This window comes from Camellia sinensis, chromosome 10 (assembly GCF_055761805.1).
Source record: "Camellia sinensis isolate YWXY chromosome 10, ASM5576180v1, whole genome shotgun sequence".
Classification (NCBI taxonomy): Eukaryota; Viridiplantae; Streptophyta; class Magnoliopsida; order Ericales; family Theaceae; genus Camellia; species Camellia sinensis.
The window spans coordinates 139,210,014-139,226,680 of NC_138970.1; the positions used below are offsets into that span (position 1 = coordinate 139,210,014).

At 36.5% G+C, this 16,667-nt stretch overlaps 1 non-coding gene and 1 pseudogene across 1 annotated transcript; both read left to right on the forward strand.

The window, feature by feature from the left end:
* The first annotated feature begins 2,764 nt into the window (after window positions 1-2,764).
* Window positions 2,765-2,849, forward strand: LOC145801809 (small nucleolar RNA Z102/R77; annotated as a pseudogene).
* Window positions 2,850-3,179: 330 nt separating this feature from the next.
* LOC114306500 (small nucleolar RNA Z102/R77) lies at window positions 3,180-3,266 on the forward strand. The gene has a single exon (XR_003644705.2). It is a non-coding gene; the product is annotated as a small nucleolar RNA Z102/R77 (small nucleolar RNA).
* Window positions 3,267-16,667: the final 13,401 nt, after the last annotated feature.

Consider the following 16,667-nt stretch of genomic DNA (forward strand, 5'->3'; position numbering starts at 1 on the left):
ATTATTATTATTATTTAATTATTTACTTAATTTTTATATTTGGGTTCTCACATCTATGATCATCATATGCTCTTTCTATGTCTTTGATGATCAAAGAAGTTTCATCTTCTTATATTTGTTACATGAGGAGAATGGTAGACTTTATTCATTTTGATTCTTTATGTTGTCATTATTTCTTTGCTTCCAAAATTATTATGAAATTGCATGTATTACTTGGCATTCGTTTGGGAAGTTGGGTTCGGTGGGTTGAGGCTAAAATAGCCACAAAAAGACAAAATAAACTTTTTAGCCCCAGCCTAAAAAAATGTCACATCCAAACTATAATCATTTATTTTTTTCTCATAAAAGTCAAAAAAGTGAAAAAGCATATCCTAAACGAAGCTTTTTAGCCCCAAGCTAAAGTAGCAAAAAAGCCAAAAGGATAACCCACATCCTAAATGATAACTTTTTTTTTTTTTAAGCTAATCCACCTCTTCCTTGATTATCTTCATCATTTGCTTCTCTTTCTCTCATCCTTTGGTGTTTGAGATTGGTATTCTCCACTATGTTCATTTGAAGCTTCCATGACTTAGATAAATTCATCATGTCTAACTTCTAATGACATTTCTAAGAGGATTAGTGCTTCTCTCTTACATTTCTATGTTAGAGGAACACTTTAGCTCATCTTCTTTTCCATCATTTCATTTCTTAGCTTCTTATTCATAGTTTCTTCATTTTCAGTTGATAGCCTTATTAGTATATTTAGCCTCTATTATTCTTGTCATCCTACTTCTTTTTAGTATAGATACTTGTAGATTTGTCTCTTTCTTCCATTCTCTTTCTATCCCTGTTATTTGGAGCTTTCTATATTTCGGCATCATATTTTCTTTTATTCATCATTTTTCCATATTTTGCATCTATTCTCTATACTTAAGACTTGGCTCATTAATTTTTACTTATCATTTTCTTTATCTCTTATGTGATTATGTGTATTACCCTATGTTTTGAGATGGTTCATATCTCACATGTTAGTAGCCAAGTCTTTAATTATATTCTTGTGTATATACTGCATTAGCTTCTTTGCATATAGGATCATGCATATTTTTCTAAGCCTTTGCACTTGGCTTGGTGCGAATGAGTACTAGATGAGCTTTTTTCATCTTTGCTTCCTGATTGTATGTGTTTTCTTTACTATGTTTAGCATTCTACCATGTGGCTACTTGCTTATTTGAGATAGCTATTTGATTGCTGGTGGATGGCGGTTATCTCACTTAAGTTAGGATGATCTTGATTTCTATGTATGTGAACCCATTTTTCTTTGAATTGCACATTTTCAAAACTCTTTTAAAATGCATGAGATAAAAGCATTTCAAAGTAAGTAATTCAGTCTATACTTGCTTATTTTACATAATAATTTTAGCATTAATAATTGAAACATGAGCATATTTTGGTTATAAATGTCATATCATGAATTAGTAGAGGCCGATCTTTGATCAGGTGAGTGGGGTTGCTCAATTCATAACCTTCTCCTTTCACACCTAAGTTTCTGAACCGAGTCACTTTGGTTGTGATGAATAGTGGCCTTTGGCAAGAGTCATAGGCTTCCTACTTTTTCCAAAAGATTAGGTGGTGACTCTGAGTATGGTGATGTAGTCTATTTTTGACATTTCTTGTGATTAGTAGATTTTCTATGGATTTTCTAAATTTGGATTCTCATTCTGTTTCATAGTGCAGTCACTACTACAAAAATAGTTAAAGACCACACTTTGACAAAAAAAAAGATCTCACTTTTATTGGAAGTGTGATAAAAAAAATTAGATTGATATTTTAATCACACTTAATTTGATTGAGTGTGATAATATTTGTTTTTTATGTCACTTTTCAATTAAGTGTGATTATATATATATTTTTTAATCACACCTTCTAATTAAAAGTGTGATTATATATACACTACTACTTTTTAATCACACTTTTTAAACAAGTGTGATTATATATATATTTTTTAATCACACATTCTAATTAAAGTGTGATTGTTTATATATTTTTTAATCACACCTTTTAATTAAAGTGTGATTATATATACCCTACTACTTTTTAATCACACTTTTTAAATAAGTGTGATTATATATATATATATATATATATATATTTTTTAATCACACATTCTAATTAAAGTGTGATTATTTATATATTTTTTAATCACACATTTTTAATTAAAGTGTGATTATATATACACTATTACTTTTTAATCACACTTTTTAAGTAAGTGTGATTACATATATATTTTTTAATCACACATTCTAATTAAAGTGTGATTATTTATATATTTTTTAATCACAGCTTTTTAATTCTCTCACTGCCAATCTCCTTATATTATTAATCTCATCCATTCTAATGCTAAAAACAAACGGCACCTTAGGTTTAGGGTTTACAATCGCTCCTAGTAATTGGCTATAAATACATCTTACTTTGACCTAGTTCACACAAACCCTAAACTCTTCTTCTTATTTCTGCAACGAGGTCCGCCGTCACTCCACACCTTCTTCGCCCTCTCGACAACTTGGGGTATGTCCTCTTTCTTTCTCACATCTTAAATGATCAGTTTCTAAAGCTGAAACTCAGAACGACGATGTCTTTCATACAAAGATTTCAACTTTATAATTTCACTACATTATGAATTAATTTAGTGAAAGATATTATTTTTTATGTTTCCTGCTTTAATTGATACATCTGTTTGTTTGTTTTATAATAGATTTTGGATGAGGGAAATCTGATGTTGGCATGAGAATGAGATGATGATCATGATTTTATTTCCCTATTGGTTTGATCTCCTATATGATGGCATTTGTATTAGCTCTATCTGATCATTCTCTTTAAATCCAACCATCGTGTTTGTTTATCTTTACATTGTTCTATTTATTCTTAAATGCTCTGGCTTTTAGAATATTATGCAATATTTCTGGCTTTTGCATCATGGACGGATCATGGATTAGGGTGCGAAAGTATGTTTGGGGCCTTATAATTTTAAATTATTTTAAAATTTTCAGTATAATATTTGATATTTTTCAAATTTTTGGAGATGTGGATCCATCCTTGTTTGCATCATGACTAATTGTATGAAAAACACCAAACGATTACTTTGTGCATTTTAATATTTGTGAGACGTGCAAAGATTTTATTCTTAAGAAAGTTGCTCGAGAGAATGAGATGATGATTAGATTTGTTTCCCTATTGGTTTGATCACCAAGATGATGGTTTTGTTTCTGGGTGGGTAAATTTGATCATCAAATCTTGGGCGGGTTATGCAGATTGCAATCTTTTCTCAGCTTATTAGTATTCGTTATCATAATGTGAAATTCTTACTTATTTACTATATGTAAAGGTTTATATTATTTGATGGATTGGTGGTTTCTGGGGGCATCATTACATAATTAACCCTTTTAGCAGCCCTTCATGGGAATTGCAAATGCAAAGTCAAATGAAGTGTATTTAAGCTTCATGCTTCTTTAATCTGTTACGAAAGTTTTAGATAGTGACTTCATTTGCCCGATTTTATGTGGCTGCCCTATAATAATCCGACTATATTTGACATTTGTTGGGATCTCTTTGTCATTGTAAGTCAATCATTAGTTTAATTTAATTTATTTAATTTAGTTTGGTGTGGCTTTTCATCCGAGTTGTTGAATTAATTTGTGTTTTTTTTTTCAGGTTAGAAATTTCTTGGAGAGATGCAAAATATGATCAAAGAATTCAAGGACTTAATTTTTCAAGATTTTTTTATTTTTATTTTTCAATCTATGTAAGCACAGTTTAAATTTTTTTATTTAATTCATTTGTATATATTTTTGAACATATTTAACTTTCATTTATGAAATATATGGCGCTATTCCATTGAATATGTGGTTATGATTCAAAGTATAGTATATAGTGTGTATTACATTCTTGAAATGCACGTACAAAAATAATATTGATTATTCTTCAAATATGTCGAATCTTTTTACTAATTAATCACACTTAAAAGATGTGATCTCAATGTTATTAATCACATTTAAAAGATGTGATCTAAAGTTTATTATCATAGGTTTTATTAGTTTTTAATCACACTTAAAAGATGTGATCTAAATATTTTTAATCACACTTAAAAGATGTGATCTAAAATTTATTATCATGGTTTTATTAGTTTTTAATCACACTTAAAAAATGTGATCTAAATGTTTTTAATCACACTTAAAATGTGTGATCTAAATGTTATTAATCACACTTAAAAGGTGTGATTTAAAGTTTATTATCACAGGTTTTATTAGTTTTTAATCACACTTAAAAGGCGTGATCTAAATGTTTTTAATCACACATAAAAGGTGTGATTAAAAATGACCCTTTTTAATCACACTCCCAAAGATCACACTTCAATAAAACTTAAAAGGTGTGATTAAATAACAAACATCACACAAAAAAAGTGTGATCTTTATCTGTTTTTGTAGTAGTGGTCATGAAACCATATCGGGGGTTTGAACTGTCGTGTGTGCTCGAATACCTTCTGAGAGATTCCACAGCAAGGCAACAAGGGCTAGAGGTGAAACAACACTTGCACATACATGGGATTCACCATCTCCCCACTTCTTTATCACTCCTTCCTACCTCCATGAGTGACTAAACGTCATACCCCTGGTTTTGATGAAACCCTATTCAAGTAATCAATTTTTCATCTAGAGAGCTTCGTATTGCATCTTTTTATTGGAATCAATTGTAAAACTTTTCAATTTTTGAATAAACTTGTTTCTATCTTTTCTTTTCATTTAATTTTTGTGATTACGAATGAATGTTTCACTTTAATTTTCATTGTTGTTGTGTTGGGAACTTAAGACATGTTATTCTCTCACTAGATAGATTGTGCGATAAATCCTAATTTAGAGTGGACAATTCATTGCTTCGTACAAAACATTCACTTCTTTTTTAGTTTTCTACTTGCAGTTGAGAGATTAGCTTGTTCCTAGAGTGATTCTGGTTTAAACCTGACCCATTTTGTATTTCGTACTCAGGGTTTATAGTTACCTGTTGTTGTTCATGTCTTGCTTCCCTTATACTTCTTTAATTTGGCATTGGATTGTTGTGGTTGGAACAGGTTGGTTGCTTAACTTTCAAACGGTTGTTGCTCAGTAGTTTGCTCATCTACTTAAGCGGCGCTTCTTGCACTAGAGCGGGCTTTGTGAACTCTCAGTACTTTTGTATGTCTACAAAACTACTGGGAGAGTGTATTCTATGCTTGAGCGGTTCTTTCTGCACTCGAGCGGCCTCTGCTCGAGCGACACTTCTTGCACTTGAGCATTGGTCTGTTGTCTGCAAAACTATTAGGAGTGTGCATTCTCCGCTCGAGTGGCCCTTCTTGCACTCGAGCAGAACAACTTATTTTGTTTGAAGCTCAAGCGTCACTTCTTGTGCTCGAGTGGACTATGCATATATCAGTTCACAGTAGCCCCCTTCTACATCACTTCTTCATGTCTTTCTCTCTCTAAAACATTCCAAAACCCTAGATCTTCAATTTCTCTCTCTAAAACTCATATTCGATCTTCTAAACACCTAGATCTGTTGGGTTTTTGACCCTAGAGTCTTTGGAAAAAAGCTAGAGCATCTCAAGAGCTCTATTTTGGTTCGAACAAAACTTAGTTTCAGCATCTTTGAAGTTCTCCAATTGCTTCCTTGGTCTTCTAAGCTTGAGGTAGGGGCTTTCTACACTCTTCTATGAGTTTTAACTTAGTTATTTGTTGATGTATAAGAAATATTGGAACTTGGGGTGATTTTGAACAAACCTGGGGCTTTGGTTTAAAATCAAAATAGGGGTTTTCAAATGTATGTATTCAAATTGGTTATGGGAGTAGATGTGAGGTTGTGTTATGGTAAATTCGTTGATTTTGATACCCGAGATGGATTTCGGAAGAAAAAGGAATTTTGCCCTAATTGCCTCAAATGGTTATTTAGTATAAAAATATGAAATTGGCATTGGGAATATGAAATTGGATAGATGTTTATATAAATGGTGGAGTTGGGTATGCATTACCTCTCACCTATGGAAATTTTGTATAATTTATCTGTCTTGAGGATTGTATATCTATTTAGAAATATCCATTTTGGGCTATTGGTGGAGGATAGCTATGATTATTGTAGAAATTACATAAGGACTGGGTGAATTGAAACTAATCTCTTATCCGTTGTCATTGAATATGACTAAATTTTAATACATTATAAATGTATGATGTACGGGAGAAGAAAGGGGATATACTCCATGTTTGGGAGAAGAAAGGACCTGGACTCAATTAAATTAAGTTGGCTTGTGTGTCTAGGGTGAAAGTCCCGAAAACTGTGCGCATACATGGATGCTAATTCCTGGGGCCAAAATATCTGTAAAATGGCAAAATGGAAGTGTTTGTATAATGGTTGTGTTGGTTAGAAACCCACTGAGTTGTATCTCTAGTTTAGTAGTTTGAATGAATTGATGAATGATTCATGAAATGAGATAAAATGGTGAATGACTCACAAATTAAGATAATATGAATTGAGATATAACGCTTGGTCTGGCAAGGTTTTACAAAAGAGTTATAAATGATTTTATCATGGGCGTTGAATAAGCATCTCATATTTATATCTTTGTAAAGATTCATATATTGTGTTATATTGTTTCTACTAGGGTTTGGCTCACCCTACTTGAGAAAAATCATTTTTAGGTGCTGGTGATATGCCTCCGCCAAGGACTTAGCTTGGGAGGACTATGCAGTTGAAGGCTCACTTTTGTTTATTTTGTATTTACCCTTTTTTCGAGCCTAGGGCTTTATTTGTGCTGAGCTTATGACTCACTTTGTTGTAGCCAAGCACGGTCTTGGAAAGATATAAGCCCTTAGGGCATACGAGTATCTGTTTACCTTTCATTCCTTATTACTTCTTGTAACACATGCTGTAGATTCAAGATGAATGATTTATGAATGTATATCGTATGTGTCACCTTTTGTATATTAACTCTAATTAATGAAAGCTTCTTATTTTATTTATATCACTTTGTACTAGTGTTTGGAGTTGGATTATAGTAATTATTTTGGGGTCGTGACAGTTTCAATCTATCATTTCGTGCAGTCTAAGATGAGAATTCCAGATATGAAACTAGAGGTGGATTCGGATCCCTAAGTGACCATTCGTTATTATTTAACTTGAATTTTCTTACTTTATTAATTAGTGTTTCATTATTTATCTCGACAAACAATCAATCTCAACAAACTAACTTGAGAATTGATAATTGAAATAGTCAAAATTACATGATTGTCCCTGTGGCTATGATACACATGCTCTTTACACATTTTAAAATCTTCACAAGAGATTGATTTGAGACAATGTGGTATGGGGTAGTGATTGTGGTTGAGGAGTGGTGATGGTGGCTAAATGTCATCACGGCTACCATCCTTATATCCCCATAAAATGAGGAACTCTATTCTTACATAATATATACAACAAATGCCATTTTTGTAATAAAATTCATCTTGATGCACTACAAGAATTTACAATTTTGGCAACTAAATTTTTAGTTGCCAAAAGCCATATTTTAGTTGCCCAAACTCTTTAGCGACCAAAATCTTTAGTTGCAAAATTCGTCACTGAAAAATTGTCAGGGAAAGTAATTGGCGATTAAAATTATTTTAGTCGCCAATTACCTACAAATGCCGACTAATTTTTTAGTAGCCAAAAGCCTTGAAATAAAATTAAATATCACTTTTTAGCAACTAAATTTTTTTTTGTCGCCAAAAACCTTATTCATATCCAACAACTAAAGATTTAGTCACCAAATTTTTTTTTTGGGTTGTCCTATTATTTTTTTTATCTAATAAATGTATTAGTCACTTAAAGTGTAATTGTGTTTTAGCTACTAAAAGTTTAGTCGCCTAAAGTGTCACATTTTTCGCTATTAAAATTATAGTCGACAAAGGTGTTTTTGTTCTTCATAAAAAAGATTTTGGCTACAAAAAGTTTTAGTCGCCAAATGTTGGATTATTTTTGGCTGCTAATCTTTCTGTCGTTAAAAGTTTGATTTTTTTTTTTTTTTTTTTTGCTACTAAACTTTTAGTAGGTAAACTTGTTTAGTTAGCCACACAGTTTTTGCTACTAAACTTTTAGTCAGAAAAAGTTTTTTGTTTTTCAGCTACAAAATATTTTATTCACCAAATGTTTGATTATTTTTGACAACTAAAATTTAGTCGCCTTATGTATGCTTTTTGTTGGCTACTAAGCTTGTAGTCGCCATAATTGTTTTTCGAAATTTGTTTTTGGGTTTTAGCTACTAATTAGCATTTTAGTCGTTAAAACATGTAGTTCCTGTTTTACTACAAATTGTTTAGCCGCCAAAAAAATGATATTATTTTTTATTGCAAAATTGTAATTTCTCTACAACTTGTCCGTATTCCGTGCAACCTATAGTACGTATATAAACAAAATAATACATATTTTATCAATCATTCCACAATTCATATTACTTCCAAAAAAAAAAAAAAAAAAAAAAAAAAAAAAAAACTTTAACTGTATGTATTCCATACAAACCAAATATTGTTTAATCCAAGATTATATTTCTATACGAAATAGAGAATCATACAAAAATCTGACCATCCATATATTAAAAAAAAATTATATGTTTACTACTATGTGAAATGGCCATTTGGAGTGGTACAAATTATCATCGTAATTTGTATCACCACAAAAGGTGATCTATATGCCACGCCGATAATTATTAATTGGATTACAAAAGTTATCTGTATCAATAATACTAATATACACAAAAGCAGAGGACGACATAGTTAGCAGGATTATACAAAAGTGTAAAACGTCCTCCGTACACAAAAAGGGATTATAAACAAGTCCACGCCAAAAGCCATCAACAAAAAATTATAAAAAAAAAATTTGCACCCATTATAAAATATCAATTGATTCAGACATAAGGAAAAAGGTTGTAACATGCAATTAAGGTCGAACAATCTATTTAAGCCTTTTTCGAAATACAATCATATGTATGTATCATGAAAGATTTATTCTAAACTTGATTTCAATTTACAAAAATACAATTTTTTGGGGCATACCTCTTCATAAAATAAATGCTTATTGCTAGAATGTTTTAGTTGTAATTTTATTTACCTCTTCTCCATTCCCATTTCCCTAGTCAAAGTAAAATAAATGAGTAACCTATGGGGTTATCTCCATAACCATATCATGCTTTCATATTATGTGTACCACCCAAATGACCACTGTATGATGAAACAATGACATCATTTACAATCAAAATGTTGAACGTTGATTGGATGTCAAACTCTCCCTTTTTCGAATAAGTTTAAGGTGTTTTCGGCTCTAACTCCCAACCAACGCAAACTAATTACATTCCATCTATTTTCATAGGTCCTATTTGTCATGGGGAAACTAGCCGTAACATCCATACAGTGGTTCGGGAGCTGTTTCGTAGTTTCGCCCCTTGAACACCCTTTTTCGGTTAAGATTAAGGTGTTTTAGGCTCTAACTCCCAAACTACAAGTGCAAATTACATTCTGTCTATTGTCACAAGACATATTTGCCATGGGGAAGCTGGCCGTGACATCCATACGGTAGTTCGGGGGCTGTTTCACAGTTTTGCACCCTTAACCCCCTTTTTTCGGTTAAGTTTAAGTCATTTTCGACTCTAACTTCCAAACTACACGTGCAAATTACATTTCGTCTATTGTCACAGGTCCTATTTGTCATGAGGAAGCAGTTGGTGACATCCATGTGGTGGTTCGGGGGTTGTTTTGCAATTTTGCCCACTTAACGCCCTTTTTGGGTTAAATTAAGGCGTTTTCGGCTCTATCTTCCAAACTAAACGTGCAAATTACATTTGGTCTACTGCCACAGGTCCTATTTGTCATGGGAAAGCTAGCCGTGACATCTATATGGTAGATCGGTGGCTGTTTTGCAATTTTGCCCCCTTAACACCCTTTTTTGGTTCAAGCATTTTCGGCTCTAACTTTCAAGCTGCACGTGCGAATTACATTTCATCTGCTGTCACAGGTCCTATTTTTCATGAGAAAGCTAGTTGTGACATCCATACGGTGGTTCATGGGTTCTTTCGTATTTTTCTCCCTCAACGCCCTTGTTTCTATTAAGTTTAAGGCATTTTCAGCTCAAAGTCCCAACCTACACGTGTGAATTACATTCCGTCTATTGTCACAAGTCTTATTTGTCATAGAGAAGCTGGTCGTGACATCCATATGGTGGTTTGGGGCTGTTCGTAGTTTCGCACCTTGAACGCCCTTTTTCGGTTAAGTTTAAGGCGTTTTCGGTTGTAATTCCCAAACTACAAGTGGGAATTACATTTCTTCTATTGTTACATATCCTATTTATCATGGGAAAACTAGCTGTGACATCCATATAGTGGTTCGGGGGTTGTTTCCCCATTTTTCCCCCTTAACACCTTTTTTCCATTAAGTTTAAGGCGTTTTAGGCTCTAACTTCCAATCTACACGTGCGAATTACATTCCATCTATTTTCACAGGCCTTATTTGCCACGACAAAGCTGGCTATCACATCTATACAATGGTTTGGGGGCTATTTTACAGTTTTTCTCCTTGAATGCCCTTTTTCGGTTAAGTTTAAGGTGTTTTCGGCTCTAATTCCCAAACTACACGTGCGAATTACATTCCGTCTACTATCACTGGCCTTATTTGTCATGAGCAAGCTGGCCATGACATCCATATAGTGGTTCGGGGGTTTTTTCATAGTTTTGCCCACCCTTTAACACCATTTTTTTCAGTTAAGTTTAAGTCATTTTTTACTCTAACTTCCAAACTACACGTTGTAGACGCGCCCGCGTGAGGCCCTCGTGCTACAGTTCGGACTCGATTTGTGTCACGGTCCTTAATCTGAACCAAAGAGTCCAAATCCAGCAAATCGTTTTGAGAAAACAGATTTTTAGAAAAGAAGTGCCAAACATGGACTGCTTTGCTAGATACAGAGTCGCCACCGAAAAATTTTTCATGGGGGAATTTAGGAAACCCTGACTCGGTGCCAAAGGCCACGTGTCCGTCATCACCAAAGTTGCCTTGGCTCGGGAGCTTGGGTACGATTGGTAAAGGTCAGCTATGAGCACCCCCTCTCGCCCGATCCGAAGATCGGCCTCTACTAACCATGATATCCAATTTTGAAAACGTTATGTGTTCTTATCCCGATTATTAGCCTAGAATTACTATGTTATGCGCACAGCACAAAAGTATAGACTAGATTGCCTAATTTGGGAATAAGCATTGCATATCCGTTTGTTTTGGAAAAATGTTTTGGAATTTGCTACTCGCAAGTAGGCTAAAACACGGATTTCAATGAGCTATTCCAACTCAGACAATCCAACCTTCACCCACAGGAATTCAAGCAGTTATATCACCTAAACAGCTAGCCTCATGGTAATCATGTTATCATGGCAACACTCACACGAATGCAAGGATGCTAAAGCATAAATACTTACATCGTACTTCGTGCCAAAACAAAGAACTCGTTAGCAATCAATGCATGATCCAAGTCCATGTTTAAATGTCTAATGCAACGCATACGGAATGTCACTAGAGTAGGCTCGGCTAGTCTATGAATGACATGTGAAAATGCACAAGTAGCATGTGTTCAAGTTAGATTTGAAATACTAATGCAGTTAGCATGATGCGCCGAGCCCGGTGCATGCAATACTGATGAATGATGCACGCATGCATAGCATAAGGTATGCTAAATTAAACATGACCTATTACTAACCATCAAAGCAGGTAAGTAAAAGGGAGAAAGAAGTGGGGGTTGGAAGGCATGCACACACTCACCCACACTTATTACAAATTCGCCATCGCTCGGAGGGACCAAAAGAATAATACAATTCGAATAATGAATTAACTATCCTAGCTAATTAATTATTACAGACCAACTAAATTAATTAAACAAATTAATTAATTTTAGAAAGCAAGAAAAAGGGCCTCGGGAAGAGGGCTCAATGCACGTGTGCTCGGGTCTTGCTTGGAAGTCCACTGCCATGCGTAGGCTGCCTCTGTTTTCCCTGCTCTGCCCCTCTGAAAACTGCCAAAGTCTCAGAATTGTTTCCCTGGACATTGGGAGACACCACCGGCTGAGGAGAATGGCCACCAGCAGTAAGATGTGATCATCGGCTGTTGATGAAGCTATCAGCCACGGATTTATGGTCGGTCGGCACTGAACACTGCCGGTCAGCCAAGAATGTCTGTAGAACCTGCAATTGACAGCAGTAGAGGGCAAGGCATAGCATGGCAATGCATTTCAAGCAATGTATGCACCGACCATATCCCTTATCATGTTTATGACTCAAAGGGACATGGTCCTTGGTTCTCGGACAATCAAGCGCGCATTTCAATGCGTGATAGCCCAAGAGACCAAGTTGTGCATTTTTCATTTCAAATGTAATGCAATGCACATAGTCAAACCAAGGGGCTTCTACCTCTATCATGACTCACTTCAAGAGGTGAGGCAATGCATGCACAATGCAATGCAACCTAGGCATGCGAGCTAAGGATGCAACATGGCAATGCAATGTGTACATGCAAGTATGCAAGCAACCATGCGAGGTGAGCATGCAAACAAGCAAAGAGATGGACTTAAACATGATTATGCAATTCTCAAACAAGCCTAAATCAGTGGCCAAAGTGCTCAAACATGGAGGCCAACACACGCACACACATGCACATGTTAAAGGGCTAATACTTAAGCACAAAAGGGCAACTCTCAAGCACACTTGAAAGAGACATAACATGGACAATTAGCATGTAAATTAAGCTTTGAAAATCATGCAAGAACATGGTGCCAAACCAACCCAAACAATGCAATCAAGGTATGCAAGCAAAGTCCAAGATTCAAAGCAAGCTAAAGGGGTATTGAACCACACTTAACAAGACCAAACATGGCATGAATTCAATGACCCAAAACAGAGTTTTAGCACATAAAACAAAGCCCAAAAGATTACTTAGATGGCATCTAAATGACTTGAATTCAAAAGCATGCACAATGATCAAAACATGGAGCATGCAACACAAGCCTTTGACACATCAAAGGGACCATGAAATACAAGCATACAAGCATACTAAGTGGACTGAAATGACATGAAAAATGGTCCCAACCCACTAAATCAAAGCAAGTAATGCATGCTATACACTCACACCCTTAAGGCCAACAAGCCAAAAATGCAAAGGGGCTATACAATGCATGCCAAAGTCAACCCAAACAACTAAGGATAGACCTTAATCATGGCAAAATAAACATGAAAGCTTCACAAAGCCAAGCCTAAAACATGCTAGAACAATGGTTTACAACCTAAGGCATGTTAAGGCAACAAAATGGCATTGCAAGGAATATATGCTAAGCAAGCATGGTGTACCAGAACCAACTTAAAACAATGCTATTTCATGGAAAAATAAGCATAAATAACATCTAAGGCATGGTCAACAAGAGCCTAAGCTAGGTGCTCCCTCAAGAGGCAAAAATGGTCCTTTTCAAGGACAACAAGGAGAGGTGGTGGCCCTCTCCTTCTTGGGACCTCAAGGCACCATCCTTACCACTGAAAATCCCTCAAGATTTAAGTGGTGAGGAGGCCCAAACACCAAAGTCCCAAAGCTCACACAAAATAGCACAAAACAAGGGCCAAACAAGGCTTAAGAGGGGTCAAACAACCCCAAAGCTTAAAACACTCTTAACAAACTATTTAGAGGCCTTAAAAACAGAAATTTTATGTATTATATGCAAAGCCAAAAAATAGTTGCAACATAGGTAAAAGTAGTGTGCAAAAATGGGGTAAAAAGGGACTAGTTTCTTACCCTTGAAGTCCTCCTTCACAAATGATGATCTTGTTGCCTCCTTGAGCTCAAATCCAGTCAAGAACACCAAGAACAACCCTCTAGTCCCTCAACAACCAAGAGAAGGTGTAACACTATGTGTTTGTGTGCAATAGTATAGACAAACACGCACTAGACACACACAATAGCGAGATATAGAGATAGGAAATATGTATCAACCCTAACCCTAATCCAGAGCTCCCTCTGAAATTTTTGTAACCCTAATGCCAAGGGAGGAAGCCTCTTCTTATAGGCAACTCCCTCTTGTAAGGCTTCCAAAACAAGCCATCCAAGAGGGAAATCCCTCCATACACGTGTATGGAGGGGAACAGAGTAGGTGCCAGCTATCACAACTGGCACAAAATATCTACTAAAAGTAGATGAACAGTGATCGGCCATTCAAAATTGCCATTTTGGCAAAATAAATGGCCGACCGGCAACAAAGATTGCCGACCGGCAATATACATTGCCGATGGCATAAAATCACTGGCCGGTGGCCTCAAGCCATGGCCGGTGATGTGTGGGGATGCCTCACAAGGCATTCCCTGCCCCTCCAAGGCAAAACACAAGTGTTTGGGGCAAAACCAGACACAACACGGTCGAGTCGAGAGATCCTGAGGCAAGGCGCGCAACCGAGACCTCCGGGAACTCAAGACGAACACAAACAAGGGTAATCACCAAGTGTTCCAATGGTGACGTCCAAGTCTTAAGGGCGGTCAAAAATAGGGTGTCTACAGTTGCCCCTCTTTGACAGAACTCGAAAGTCATAACAATGACGGGAGTGAATGTCAAAGCCCAGAGACGACCCATTTTTGACAAGGCCGAAGACTCAGACAATCATGCAAGACAAACAAGATATGCGCCCGAAGGCGGGGGCAAGATGCAAGACAATGCACAGAGCCGGACATAACTTATGATCATGCAAAGAAAGCTGTAATGAAGCACCCATGCGACAGTTTTAAGCCAGCATACACCAATGCAACTACATTACAAATGCAGAAAGGATGTAAGAGAATTATGCAATTCTCGATACGTCTCACTCGGAGGATACAATACCTGTGTGGCTCGTCTGGTTGCACCAGCTTCAAACGAACCGTACATACAATATCGTGCCTGCAAAGAAAGCAAACTTAACAGGTACAATGTTATTAGCAACATGCATGACAATGCAAAAATGAATGCAAAATGATATGCAATATATACAAAACTATGTATGAACAATGCAAATGAAAATGCAATGCAATTGAATCATGATCCAATCATGAGCGGTTCGAAACCACACCTATGTCAAATAGATTGTTGGAGGTAACAAGTCCGTCTACCATAGAACGGTCAACAGAACTATGAGTAATGTAGACGGACACAAGAACAAGTATTGGGGGGAATGACAAAGGTGGGGAAACGACCCGCTGGGGAATGGACTACGATCCTAATGCTGGATGCAACAATTACACTACAATATAATATATAATGAAAATGCTGGGGAAATGGCAAAGGATATGGCACGCGGGCCAACCAAATCTTGCCTAGGCAAAGCATGTACGCATGCAAGCCACGTCTAACATAGAACGGTCCACTGAACTATGCTTCGACACGAGAAGTATGGGCACATACCGGACCAAGCTCAACATGGAAAGGCGCAAGCCATAAATGGAAGGTGATGCAATGAATGCATGCAAATTACAATGCAATGTGCACTGGGATGGAAAAGATACGATGGATAAGGCACGCAGGCCAAGCCAAATCTTTGCCTAGGAAGGGCATGTACACGTACAAGCCGCGTCTAACATAGAACGGTCCACTAAACTATGCTTCGACACGAGAAGTATGGGCACATACCGGACCAAGCTCAATCATGGAAAGGCGCGAGCCATAGATGGAAGTGATGCAGTTAATGCATGCAAATTACAATGCAATGTGCACTGGGATGGAAATGATACGATGGATAAGGCACGCAAGCCAAACCAAATCTTTGCCTAGGAAGGGCATATACACGTACAAGCCACGTCTAACATAGAACGGTCCACTGAACTATGCTTCCACATGAGAGGTATGGGCACATACCGGACCAAGCTCAATCATGGAAAGGCGTGAGCCATAGATGGAAGTGATACAGTGAATGCATGCAAGCTACAATGCAATATACACTATATTACAATGATGCATGACAATGCAACTATTTACGATGGTACATGACAGTGCAACTATTTACGATGATGCATGACAATGCAATTATATTTTTTTGTTTGTTTTTTGAAATGTAAATGATGCATGAATGATTTCGAAGTGCGCGACAACGCGCGGCTTTTAAGATGCACGTGAACTTGAATATGCGACGACGCGAGTCGCTTGAAATACATGTATAATGCAACTTATCAAAAGTCGTTCGGGCATGACAAACACCGAAGGACTTCCACCTTCAGAGGATTTAGGGTCTCCTAGACCGTCGTATGTACAGGACGGTGTGATGCACAAAATAGCGCGATTGAATGCATGCAAAATGCAATGAGATGCGCAAGACAGCGCGATGCGTTAGACAACACGAGTGCACAAGACAGTGCGATGCGCAAGATAGCGCGATGGAATGCATGCAAAATGCAATGAGATGCGCAAGACAGCGCGATGCGTTAGATAACGCGAGTTCACAAGACAGTGCGATGCGCAAGATAGCGCGATGGAATGCATGCAAAATGCAATGAGATGCGCAAAACAGCGCGATGCGTTTAGACAACGCGAGTGCACAAGACAATGCAATTGATTTGAAATGCATAAGACAGTGCGATCGATTTGAAATGCACAAGACAGTGC